We start from the raw sequence: 13177 nt of genomic DNA on the forward strand, positions 1-13177 counted from the left end.
TTGCGTTTTGTGCCGCGCTGCCAGCGTGTGTAGAGGGGGTACGTACACAAGCGTAAACCGTGTACATGTAATGCGCAGAACTCTTTATCCCCTCCACACGCACTGGCAGCGGACACAAAACGCAAAATTGCATCACTGAGTGGGAGGAGTGTTTTGCGAGCGCGCTTCGCTATGACAAGTGTATTGTGCCTCTTCGGGTACAACGGGAATTTGGGGATGGTCCAAGGATTCGGCTCTTACGAGTTGGGATTCCGAGTGTTGAGAAACAGATTTCGAGACAAAGATTCCAAGCAAAATGATTTATTTGTACAGCTTACGTATCGTAGAGTTCGGCTTGGTGACGTAACAATATCGGTGCCCGCAGAATCTCACAGTTTTTTCAAGTCAGTTTCTACGCGTCACCACTTAGATTCGAAATACGGCCCCGAGGTACTCGTTACCTCTCTTTTTATGGTCCGAAAGTAGGTGATTTTTCGATACTAGGTCGCGATGTCTTAATTGAATATTGTAACAAATTGCATATCTTGCATTAAATCGCGGTTTTGGGAGCGCGCGCAATAGCTTATAAAGTGCTGAATTTGTGCTATGCTCTTTTTAACTTTTTTAGGTCGTTATTACATTATATAATTTTGAGTTATGACATCCCTCTCCCTTTGGAGAAGAAAACGGAAGGGTAGTAACGTTTTCTATTTGAGATTTTCTGTGAGACTCCGTTTACAATTCTTTCTTATTCTATGCGTGGTGTACTTTGTTTACAATTTCTTTGAGCTCGCCAAGTAGTATATCTAGGCCGGTTCTAACTCTGGTCCTCTGAGGGGGGGTGAGGGGCAAGGGAAAACCGGCGCAGGGGATATGACGTCACGCGGGGGGGGGGGAACCGCGGCGAAACCGATGTGTGAGGGGTCCGCGGAGAGGGGGAAAGGGGAACCGCGTCCTAACCGGTAAGCGAGGGGTCCGCGGAGAGGGGGGAGGGGAACCGCGCGAAACTGATAGGCGAGGGGTCCGCGGGGAAGAGGGAACGCGAAGGTACGATGCCGCGAGTAGATGTGAGAGAGATAGCGCGAGGCGTCCATATGAGCGTAAGACAAGGATAGCGTTTGCATGCACGTGGGAAAAGGATGGCGCGAGGTATTCGCAATGTGTGGGAGAGGGATAGCGTCCGCATGCACTTGGGAGAGAGATAGCGTCCGCATGCACTTGGGAAAAGGATGACGTTCGCGGGAGAAAGAGAGATAATGCGAGGCATGCATGTGGGAAAAGGAAAGAAGAAGGCGCAGAAATAATCGATATTTTTTAATATAATAATAATTTTATTCAATAATTGTGTATATAATACAATGTGTGTGTGCGTGTGTGTATGTGTGTATAAAAAAAATAGAAATAATAAAACATAATAATAATAATATAAAAATATAAAAATATTTGCTGCAGGCTCCTTCTGAAACAGAAAAAATACATATCTTGTTAGTATAATGCGCTTTCCCTAATTTAATTTTATAAATCTGACATAAATTTTAAAAAGATACGTCGTAACCCAACCAATTTCTTAATATATTAAAGAATAAAACAATAAAGTAAAACAGAAAAGTGTAAGAAAGAGCTGAGTAAAGCAAAGCAGTAAAATTAGAAAAGAGATCAAGGAAAGATAATTAAGAAAGAGTAAAGTAATAAAAGGATATTAATATAATAAAAGTAAGATACGTGACTAAAGAGAAGGAAGTCACGGTCAAGTTCTCGGAAGCTGAGTAAGCAGCTGACGAGACAGACTGACAAGCGGAGCACGAGACATGCTCCGGTCAGGGACACCACACTCCTCCCCAATCAACGACCTAATTAATTAAGAGATATAATAAGCGCGAGATGCACCTCGCGAGACGACTCGCAGACGACTCGCTGACTACTCGCACGCTCAATATTATCGAAGTACCGTACGTATCGCGGCCGACTATTATAATCGCGAATAAGTGAAAGTGGATTAAATCTTGCAAAATATACTAAATTATACCTAACGTCCGGGAGTGTCTTATTTCGAGCGTGGATCGAAATAAGTTGAAGAGAAATCGCGACCGATAATCGGCACGATATTGATGTTTTGGCGAGCGATCGCGTGCACAAGATACTGTTCTGAGGGAACTGAAGCGAGCAAAGGCCGTTCAACACGGGCGTAAGACACTGCGAGATTTGTGTGCTTCGCATGCGAGAACGGGCGCAAGACTGCCGAACCGATGATCAAATTTAATGACGAGGAATTTCGCTGAGAACCTACGCTGTTTGTCGCGCATCGGATTGGTCTCGAAAATATCGTTCGATCGGTTCGGCGTATCGCGATCTAGGTAAACAACAAAAAAAGGGGGGGGCAAACGGGCGCGATAGCGGGTGCGAGCGAGTTTTTGCGCGACCGCATTCCTTTGCGCGGTTAGAAATAATATTTAATTTTCATGCTCGAAATTTGTTAAATGTGTCGAATCCGAACAAAATCATCGTAGGGATAAAATTCCAAGTTTAGATAGAGTTTAGCGTTGGTCAATTTGCAGTCGTCGAATGTAGTAATATTTTTTGACACAGCATTTTTCCTGCCAGTCTGCAACGCAAAGATCACGTATCGCGGCTTCTCCAGCTAAGAGGCGGCTTTCACGGTCCACGAATGCTTGGTCGTAATATGCAATAGAAGAAATTCGTATAGATCTCAAGAACGAAAACTCATATTCAAGTATCGCCCGCTTTCCAACGCGCGTGGCAAGGATAGTTTATTGACCTCGCTCAATATTACATGCGGCATACACCATTGTATCTTAAATAATTCGATATCAGCTTCAGTCGAAGCATTTTCAAATATGCAATTGTTATCGTTGCGCGAACGTATCCAAATTAATTCGTGACGAGCGTTGATCACAATTCGCTTATAATCTTCGCAAAAACCCAATAGTATGTTTAGCGGCACGCAAAAATTGAAGTAAGTTTCAGCAGCATTATGTGACATATTCCACGCAGCATTCCCCAAGATTTTACCTTTCTCGGTTGTTAGAGAGACATAGCTTTTGATCGTAGAAGTTATTCCAACGTTTCTGTTGCGGTCAATCTCCACACCATCGAGTTCATATCGAAGTTCATCAAACATAAACGCGACACAATTGTTGCCCAATATCACTCTTCCCCCTTCAGCTACTTTACGCACCATCAACTTTCCCTCGACGTATAGAAAACTTTCACATGGTAACGTGTACAAATCTTGATGTTGTATCGTTATCCGTATCTCGTCGCTATATCCAAGCGTTGTGTTGGCGTATGGATTGTACGTATGAGTCTCAATCTTAACGACACAGTCGTCAAAGATCGGCTCACCTCCAATATTCAAGATGTCAATCATATTGTTTGACATCTTGAATCATATTGTTCAAGTATTTTGTACGACGAATCCCAATGATTTTGAAACTCGCGATTCAATGCGCTGAGCTTCTTTTTAGCGTAACCAGATATCTGATTATTGTCACCCGATACCGCAGTCACTCGCCTTCTCGCAAAAATATTGTCCCTCGCAAAGATATTGTCTCTCGCGTGCTCCGTGCTTCCGTTCAACACAAGCATTTCATTTGTCAAACGCTTTATTTTTGCTGCCGTCGTATATGCAATCTTACAGTAATTTCCTCTCCTCGAAAATCGAGCAAATGTTTTTCTTGATCAACAATGCGTATCGTTAAATCGGTAATGCTCCGTGCGACGATCGGTAGATAAATGATCTGTGCTGGCGTTTCCGATATCTTATATCCTGGCGGCACGCTCGGTGAAAATTCATGTATCGTGTGTACGCGCTTGTCATTGTTGTACGCGCCAGTGGTTACGCTGCATTCTATACGAATAATATTTACGCTAATAATATTTATCGGTACATCCAATTCGTGCCATTTCCGAGGCTGTAATATACGATTCGACGAGAATCCCAACAACGATCCAACGTTGCCCGGTTTACTAAAATTTATTCTGTAGACACATTTGATTTCACTTTTTATATCGTATGATACGTTTCAAAGTCCGTTAAACCAAGCTCATAATCGCCATCGTTTAAATTTATAGCCGGAAAGTAGCTTACAGCAAGAGCGCTATTCTTGCCAGTCAATGTAAGTGTGAGTGACATGCTGGAAAACTATCGAACGAATACTGAGTCGCGACGGTGAATTGTTAGGCTTTTAATTCACATCGATCATCGATCGTTTGAAGAAATCGAAGACACAATTGTCCACAAATACTTTGATTATAATTTTGATAGGCCGTGTGATTGTATTCTATATTTGCAACATTCTGTCCAAAATATCGCACTAATTCTTTGGGCGGACGCAGATTTCCAAAACTATCGAAATATACTACACGATCTCCTTTCTTTGCATATGCAACCCAATGAGTACCGGAACCATCGACGTCATCCAAATTGACGATACCGCTCTCATTTCACCGTACACCGTTTATCGGTAAATTATTGCGTATGAAAACGCCTCTAAAATATTGTATACGCATACGTCTTGTAAGTTGTTCCAATTGTACATTGGTTGTTACACCGGCAGGCATTTGTATTTTGACACTTTTTTTTTCTTGGATGCTGTTGAGAACCCTCGTCCACTCTTGTATGGAGCGAGATAAAGTCCGTAACCTTTCATGGCGCGATTATGACGTTGCATTTCTTCGAGCTGACGTTGCGTCGCCTTCCTATCGTTCACCGCCTTCGCGATTCCCGCTACTCCGCCAGCCAACGAACCGAGAACTCCCAATAATAGTAAAATTGGTAAGATACCACCGCGCTTCGCTATAGGAAGTGTTCGTTTTTTCAGTCTTTTTCTTCATCGATGATTTTTTTGTTTTTAGCCCCATACCGAATTTTGTCTTTGTTTTCATAGCCGCCCAAACAGCTGTAGCGGCTGCTCTTTCGCCAAGAGTCGAATCTCTCGCGGTAATACGCGTTCGCGCTTTCGTGGCGAGTATATTATCCGCAACGTGTCGTTGACCGAGATCGTTGCTTCGGGAATAAGCTATGTCGTGCTCGCGACACGCGGCATCCAATGGATTGATACCCCGATCGCTTTTAGCCAATCGTGTTTCTAAATGAGTTCCCGGTCCGCAAAACTGATAGCCTGGAATATGTAATTCGATAAGAAGTGCGTTTATCGCACGATTTAACAAACCGCTACCTCTTATAATTTTTGCTGGCATTTGTCACAATTTTTTATTAACGGTGTTGGACCGTCGAAATGTGTTTGCTGCCACGACAAATTATAATGTCGCTTGCATCGACGATACTGTTGAACCTCTGAGTCAGCTTTTATATGTTCGGGAAGCTTATCCCACAATTGTTCAACGTAGCTACCAAAGTCTCGCAGTAAAACAATCTTGGGGATAATTTGTAACTGCTCGGTGGTAAGCTCGAGAATATCGCTGTCAACCGATAAAAGAAGAAACATTTTTGAGACTGAGCGGTTTCGATTCGGTGCGCCTCTATAAATAGGGCCCCGATGACTCATTTTTCCAAAATCTGATTTGAGATTCGCGAGAGCAAACATGCGGTTCGGGTGACAAGCGACGATAATCAAAGTGATAAATTTTGACGATAAAACACGAATAATGTCCGAGAAAGAAATACGCAAGCATGGAAACATGCTGCCGACTACTATACGCGGTATCTTTTGCGGTCCTTCGAATTGCGGTAAGACTAACGTGTTGATAAGTTTGATAGAAAGTCCACATGGTGTACATTTCGAGAATATATACGTATACTCGAAATCACTTCAACAACCGAAATATCGATACTTGGAAAATTTGCTATTATCGATCGATCGAAATTGGTTATTTTACATTCTCTAATAATAGTGACGTTATTCCATCGAGCGAGGCGCTTCCGAATTCCATTTTTATTTTTGACGACGTGGCGTGCGATAAGCAAGATACGATAAGAGAGTACTTTGCAATGGGTCGACACTCGAGCGTCGACTGTTTTTATCTGTGTCAAACGTATGCCAAGATACCCAAGCATCTTATACAAGACAATGCAAATTTACTGATTTTATTTAAACAAGATGATACAAACTTGAAACATGTATACAACGATCATGTAAATACTGACATGTCTTATGGCGGTTTTTGGCGCATTCTGTCAGAAATGTTGGCAACACAAATTTGGATTTGTAGTGATTGATAAAGACAGTTTACAGACTAATGGACGATATCGAGAAGGATTTAACGATTTTGCAATACCGTAAAGTGGTTAGTCGCTATCGATACATCGATCGAGCAACGTCTAAAAATTTTCATCCGAGCGCAACATGATGACGACGATTGACAGTGACGATCGTGAGAAGATTGCGAGAGAGATTGTAAAAACGAGCGAATTAATCCGCAAAAAATATCGTTCTTTAAAAACCGGTCAAATGGAGGAAGACGTCGCATTGGAGAGGCACTTTAAACCAATTATCGAACCTCTAAAACAACTTGTTGAAAATACAATCAATGTGGAATCTAATAAAGCAAAAATCGAACCATCGAGTATGCTCGAAGACAAGCACCTGAAAAAAGAGTCTGGAACAAAGCGAACAAGATCAAATATATCATTGAACGATTCGCTAATAACTTCTACTTCAAATCAATCGAAACGTAAGCGAATGAAACAATTATCGAATGTGGTTACTTCTACTCCGATAAAAGATGTACAATCGAGTCAAATATTGCACGAAAGATCGTCTCCGACTGTGGAAGAAATTTTTGAAACCACGCCTGAAACGCTTGTGACGTCGGTTCAACATCTGCTACAAACGTCCGAAGGTCAAAATACATTGCGCACACATCTGAGTCAAACTAAAACAAAAATATGTGGGAGCTATTTTGAGTCAAGATAAAAATAACAATATGGATTATGTTTACGGTGTCAAATTTTGCAACGAAGGAATGATGATGGGTGATAAAATTTTTGATGTGGATAAAGATGACAATATAATTATCGGTGGAATAAGATACATGGGAACACCAGGTCTCGAGTTGATTTTCAAGAGAATGCCCGACGGTGACGTATACACTGAGGATGATAAAATTAAATACAAAAATATATTATTGGCGACAAATGCGCATAGACGTGGCAATGATATGCGTAATCCAGTAAGCAATACCTTGTTAAGTTAACAAGGGATACAAGTATAACAATATAATAGCACCATTTATCTCTAATAAAAAAGCTGGAAGAGGTATAAACATACCGCACGCTATGACGTTAAACGATAATAAGATCGATTACGTGCATTGGAATTATCCCAACGAGTTGGTAGATCGCTTGCGATTGCTGGAAGCTTTGCGTCAAGCCGGCAACAATGCCCACGACAATGAAATATTATCAATTATTGAGGAACTTTACGAAGCTGGCCTTATTATAAATTAATCTATGCGTCGGCGAAATGAGTCAGTCTGTCATTATTGTTTGTATCGAAATGTCGATTAATAAGTTTGGATTATCGTTGGGAACGCCGAACAATTCATACTATCAATGAAATAGATTACTAAGAAATTACGTGCGCGATAACGCTCTGTATCAGACAGCCTCCGGCTTTGACGCAAGGTCGCGCAAGATACGACGCGTAGCGCAACCGGAAGATGATATCGATGCCGCAAACAAACAGTACGTGGAAATACGTGTCAAGCTTTTGGTGGACAGACAGGAAGAACTTGAGAAAAATATAATCACGCTCGAGACGAATGTGCAAACGCTGCAAATAATGATGGATGAGATGCAGAAAATGCTTTGATATGCAACTCACGCGCAGACTACATCTAATTCAGCGCAGAAGAAGAAAGATATATAAAGAATATACGTGGAGGAATTATCTCATTATTGCAAATTATGCCTCGATCAAATATGTCGCCAAAGACCTCTGAAAAACAGCTGCTCGTGGAAGAATTGCATGCTCCAGCGAGAAAAAATTTCCCACATAGACGTGTCATAGTACGCGGATACGACGATCTGTGGCAGGCGGACGTGGTCGAGATGCGTCCATATGCACGATTCAACAAAAGCTACAACTACATACTCACAGTTATCGATGTGTTGAGCAAGTATGCGTGGGCTGTACCGCTCAAGAGTAAGAGTGGAAACGAAACGGCTGATGCTATCGCAAAGATAATTCGAGACGATGGAAGATGTCCGAAAAATTTTCAAACCGACAGAGAAAAGAATTTTACAACGCAAATGTACAGAAATTCGTGAAGAAACACAGCATTAATCATTATTCGACGTACTCTATCATGAAAGCCTCGGTCATGGAACGATTCAACCGAACGTTAAAGAGCAATTTGTGGAAAATGTTTACGTTTAATGGAAATTACAAGTGGATCGACGCGTCGTCCCGGCTTGTTAGAGAGTACAATGCGCGAAAACATCGCACTATCGGCATGAGACCTATCGATGTTACCCCCGCGATCGCCGATAAACTTTGAAATACAGTATACAGCAACATAAAGATTGCGGCATCGGCAAGATTCAAAATAGGCGATCCGGTACGCGTGAGTAAATTCAAGACCATCTTTGACAAAGGTTACACGCCAAATTGGTCGACCGAAGTGTTTAAGATCGTTAAAGTGCAGGAAACTAATCCCGTGACCTATGTACTCAAAGATTCGCGCGGAAATCTCGTCGCCGGCGGATTTTACTAATACGAGTTACAACGCGTTGCTAATCCCGACGTACATTTCGTGGAAAAGGTGATACACAAAAAAGGCGACGAGGTTTATGTGAAATGGCTGGGATTTGATGCTACACACAACTCTTGGATACATAAAAATAATATATTATAAATATGTTAACAATAATACATAATAATATTTACAAATATAAACAAAATTGTATACATTATAAAATATACATATAATTTACAATAAATATACGTAATTTTTATTTACAATAAATATACCTACATGCTTTTTATTTACAACGGTATTTTATAATGTCCCCACGGTAGCGTGTCGGTGGTTTCGGATACAATATACCGCTTGTCATCGTACGGACTTAGAGCAATTTTTGTCTCACGAATAGTGTATACTTCGTGTAATTTAGATCTTATACAAGACTGCTGACGCGTCATTTCAATCTCTTCGTTCAAACACTGTGTGTAATCGTCGAATGTTATCGTTCTCGCGACGACGTTACTCTTGACGCCTTTTACTTTTTTCGTGTCTTTCTTACCATCTACTCGCAACGCGTACATTTTTGCCCTAAACGCGACGAATTCGGTCATGATGGCGCCATTATTTTCATCCTTCATTAAACCCGGTATCTTTTTATTCGCGAGCGGTATACCGTACACATTGTCCAGCATAATCGCTGGTATCGAATCTGTCGACGTTGCGCTTTATATTCTCATACACATCTTCACACTCGATGTGATATATGAGATTGTCGCTGTCGGTGTACATGACTTTACATTTCTCTCGATACATAGGTACCATGTAATCGTGGTGAAACTCGTACAAATATGTCTTGGATATGTCGAGTATACACATACCCACGTAGATTGGTTTATTATATTTAACTTCGAGATTGCGCAATTCAACGGCGACCAGATTCTCCGAAAACACGCTTCTACTATGAAAATTTGGTTTTGCGATCATCGCCTCTGCGCCATATCTTCCATCCCAATGTGTCATGAGCTTAATATTAACATGATTGCATACATTTTCCATCGTTTTGCCAAATACCTCATTATTCATTAATTTATATAAATTTTTTTCAAAATCATTTTTTACGAGTGTTCGGAATTGTGTATTGAGTTCGATATAACTGCGAAGCCATGGAGATTGCGAAAACTGTAATATTCGATGTATTTTTGTAACTCGAATTCCGTGTCGCGTGCATTGCTGCAGGTTGCGGTAATGTATTACATAACGCTTCTTATCGTATAAGGTTGCGAGCAGCTTATCCTGCCGCTTACCAGGTGGTTTGTCGCGCGTCGGACAGAACGGTAGGTCAGTGTGCGCATCGTGAACACGTTGCGGATACTCGAGATCGACTTCAAGGATGTAGCCTATAGGCAAATGGAGCGCCATCAATGATGTATCAAAATCGGATACGTCGTCGACCCATCGAAAATCTGCATAGGGCAAGGGTTGACACATTGCCCATCCGTACAAATTATTTACATCAAAGTACATGAGATACGTTAAAGGTTTCGATGGATCGTACGATTGCATATACTTGTTATTAACATGTGCGTATCTGTTGGAACATTGACTCAAACCACCGCGTATTCCGCGTTCGATAAACATAACCATGTCGATATCCGTAAGCAATTCGAATGTAATATTCGTATGCTTCAACATGGCGTTCCACGTGTATCCGGGAAGAGTGTTTCCCCCTTCGAACGCTGTAGCTATTTCCTTTATAATAAAATGTGCATCGTAACCAGATATATTATGAAAAACTATTGGAATGCAAAAAGAATCTTTATAATTTAAATTGCAATTTGAATGCGCGAGACCTCTGTATCGCCCGGTCAGATGGCAATAATTGCGTACGCGTGTATCGTCTTGTACGAATGGTTTCTCGCAAATGTGACATTGTGTCGCGCTATGAAAATTTTCCCATTCAACAGATGTTAAATTTACCATGGGGACATTAGCTGATAAAATAATATTTACACGTTGCGCTAAATCTTTTAGTTCTTCGACGAACCATGATATGCAATCGATATCGCGACGGGAATGATACGCGGATAACAAATCATCGTACGAACTATGTACATAATATGCTATGCTAAATACTTTATGATGTTGGTAGTTTCTCTCTTCCTCCGTCTTCTCTGAAACACACTCCAAGTCGGCGTACACGACGAAAGAAAGCCGCTCTTTCCGATTATAGTTGTTGAACGTGAGCCACTTGTCTTTATCGCACGGTAATCGGATAGCGCACTCGTTCATCTCTCGACAGTCCACCGTATGTGATTGTAACTTGTCGTTCGAGCCAAAGTAGTGCAAACATCTGTAAAAGAAATAATTTTTAATTTTTGTTCAAAGATTTCTGTAATATTGCATAATTTATTAAATATATACGTACCGATCGCAGATATATTTCTTGTGTTCTTTTTTGCTCAATTGCGAGCTCACGAGGCGGGATAGATTCTTGATCCACGCGAAATGTCCAACGTTGTTGTCTTCCACGTACAACAGGTTGACGTGTTTGTCTTTTTTCAGCTCACTCAGACGTATCGGGACAATGTTCTTTTCCTCGATACTATATACATTGATTGAGATATCGTTGGCAAGTTCGAATTTTTTAATTTGATTCACAGTCACTGGAAACTCAATATCCTGGAGATTCAGCACTGTCGTATAATGAGGATACGAAGATGCTCGATAAACATAACTTTCAGCTGGATGTAGAGCGGCGACCACAGACCACGCAAAACACGCATTGTCATTAGATTGCACGTTGATCACCGCTTTCTTCATCATTATCGCCCGAGGTAATTTTATATGACATCCCGCGCGCAAAGGATTATATTTATTTATATTTACAGTTAAATCGAGTATTCGCGACAATGCCCACCCGCTATCGCGTTCCTGAAATTCTTCGAGCGATGCTAGAGTGGGCTCGACAACGCGCCGCTCGTACCATTCGCGTAAATCGGATGTGCGAAAGAGTTTATAGTTTCTCGTATTAATACTTTTATTTGCGCGCTTATCACCCGTCACAAATTCACCATTGAACAATGTATTAATTTTCACATTAAAGTGTTTTTTCATCACATTTTGCACGTGTTCGAGCACAATGTCTTGGCACCCTCGAAAAATTGACGAGGCTCGATGTGATTATGATTTATAACCGCACCAGTCAATATGCGGCTCTCGAACGCCGTATCGATCTCTCGCCAAATCAATCCGTGTTGGCGCGTACTGCATTCTGCACCCGCATGTACAAAACGCCTGCGTAACGAGTTCTTCAATCCCTCGAGTCGTGCGATTCGGGAAATCATCGATTGTCGAATCCTGATCGATAATCGTGGACGTTTGATTCGGCTTTGCTCTTCCACCGATTCGATATATTCGTCGCATCGTTGCTCCCACGCAACGTACTCCTCTATTGAATTCACCCTTGCAGATTGCTCGCGCAGATTTCGTTCGGCATTGTTTTCCGCCATATTTCTAAATTTATACCAAAAATTTTTGATAAGATGCGTTTATTAATAGCTCTTGTCTCGGAACTCTTGGCGAAAATACTGACAGGGTGTGCCTCTTTACCATGATTTTATATTCTATCTTGATGTCTCATGTGTATCAACTAAATCTTTATTTCGCGATTTGTCACGTACATTTTGACTAATGTCGATTATTGCATTTTTTTGTCGTCTAGAGATGATGTCAAATCCCAGGTGCATCGCAAAAGTTTCAAATTACATGCTGCTGTCCAAGTATGTTAGTGCAATTCAATCATGAGGATTATCCTTATATTTCACGATTTTGTCATGTTTTGACACGCACGTTTGGATATTTGAGGATGATGTCATCGCGAAGCAGCCGCACATTAGCGCTTGAAAATTTTATATTACGTTGCATTTTTTGTGCATTCGGCTAAATCTCACACCTGGTGATGATGATGTCATCTCAGCTCAGATGCATCGAAAAAGTTTTAAATTACTTGTATATTAGCACAAATTAACCTTGATAATTATTCTTATATTTCACGATTTTGTCATGTTTTGACACGCGCGTTTGAATTCTGATATCTAGGATAATGTCATCGCGAAGCAGCCGCACATTAGCGCCTGAAAATTTTATATTATGTTGCATTTTTTGTGCATTCGGCTAAATCTCACACCTGGGGGTGATGTCATCACGAAACAGCCGTACATCGGCGCTTGAATATAAAAATTGAAAAAAATATCGCGTCGGCAATAATCCTCACCACATTGCAATTTTGCAATGCTAATACATATTTTAAATATGTTTAATACTGTTCGGGAGTCGACCTCGACGAAGTCGCCCGAATCTTTAGAAACGCTCAGAGATGAGCGAGAAGCAGTGTGTTACGCGAATCCGTAGATCCGCTGGAAGATAAGGAGAATGAGAAACGATTTGAATGCGGATTGTTTTGATTATTCGTTTATTTAGAATAATCGGAGCGAGCGACGGCACGTATTCCGCAACTCCGACGGATATCTTC

Source organism: Polyergus mexicanus, unplaced genomic scaffold (assembly GCF_030449975.1).
Source record: "Polyergus mexicanus isolate NDT 795.1 unplaced genomic scaffold, iyPolMexi1.0 SCAF_1, whole genome shotgun sequence".
NCBI lineage: Eukaryota > Metazoa > Arthropoda > Insecta > Hymenoptera > Formicidae > Polyergus > Polyergus mexicanus.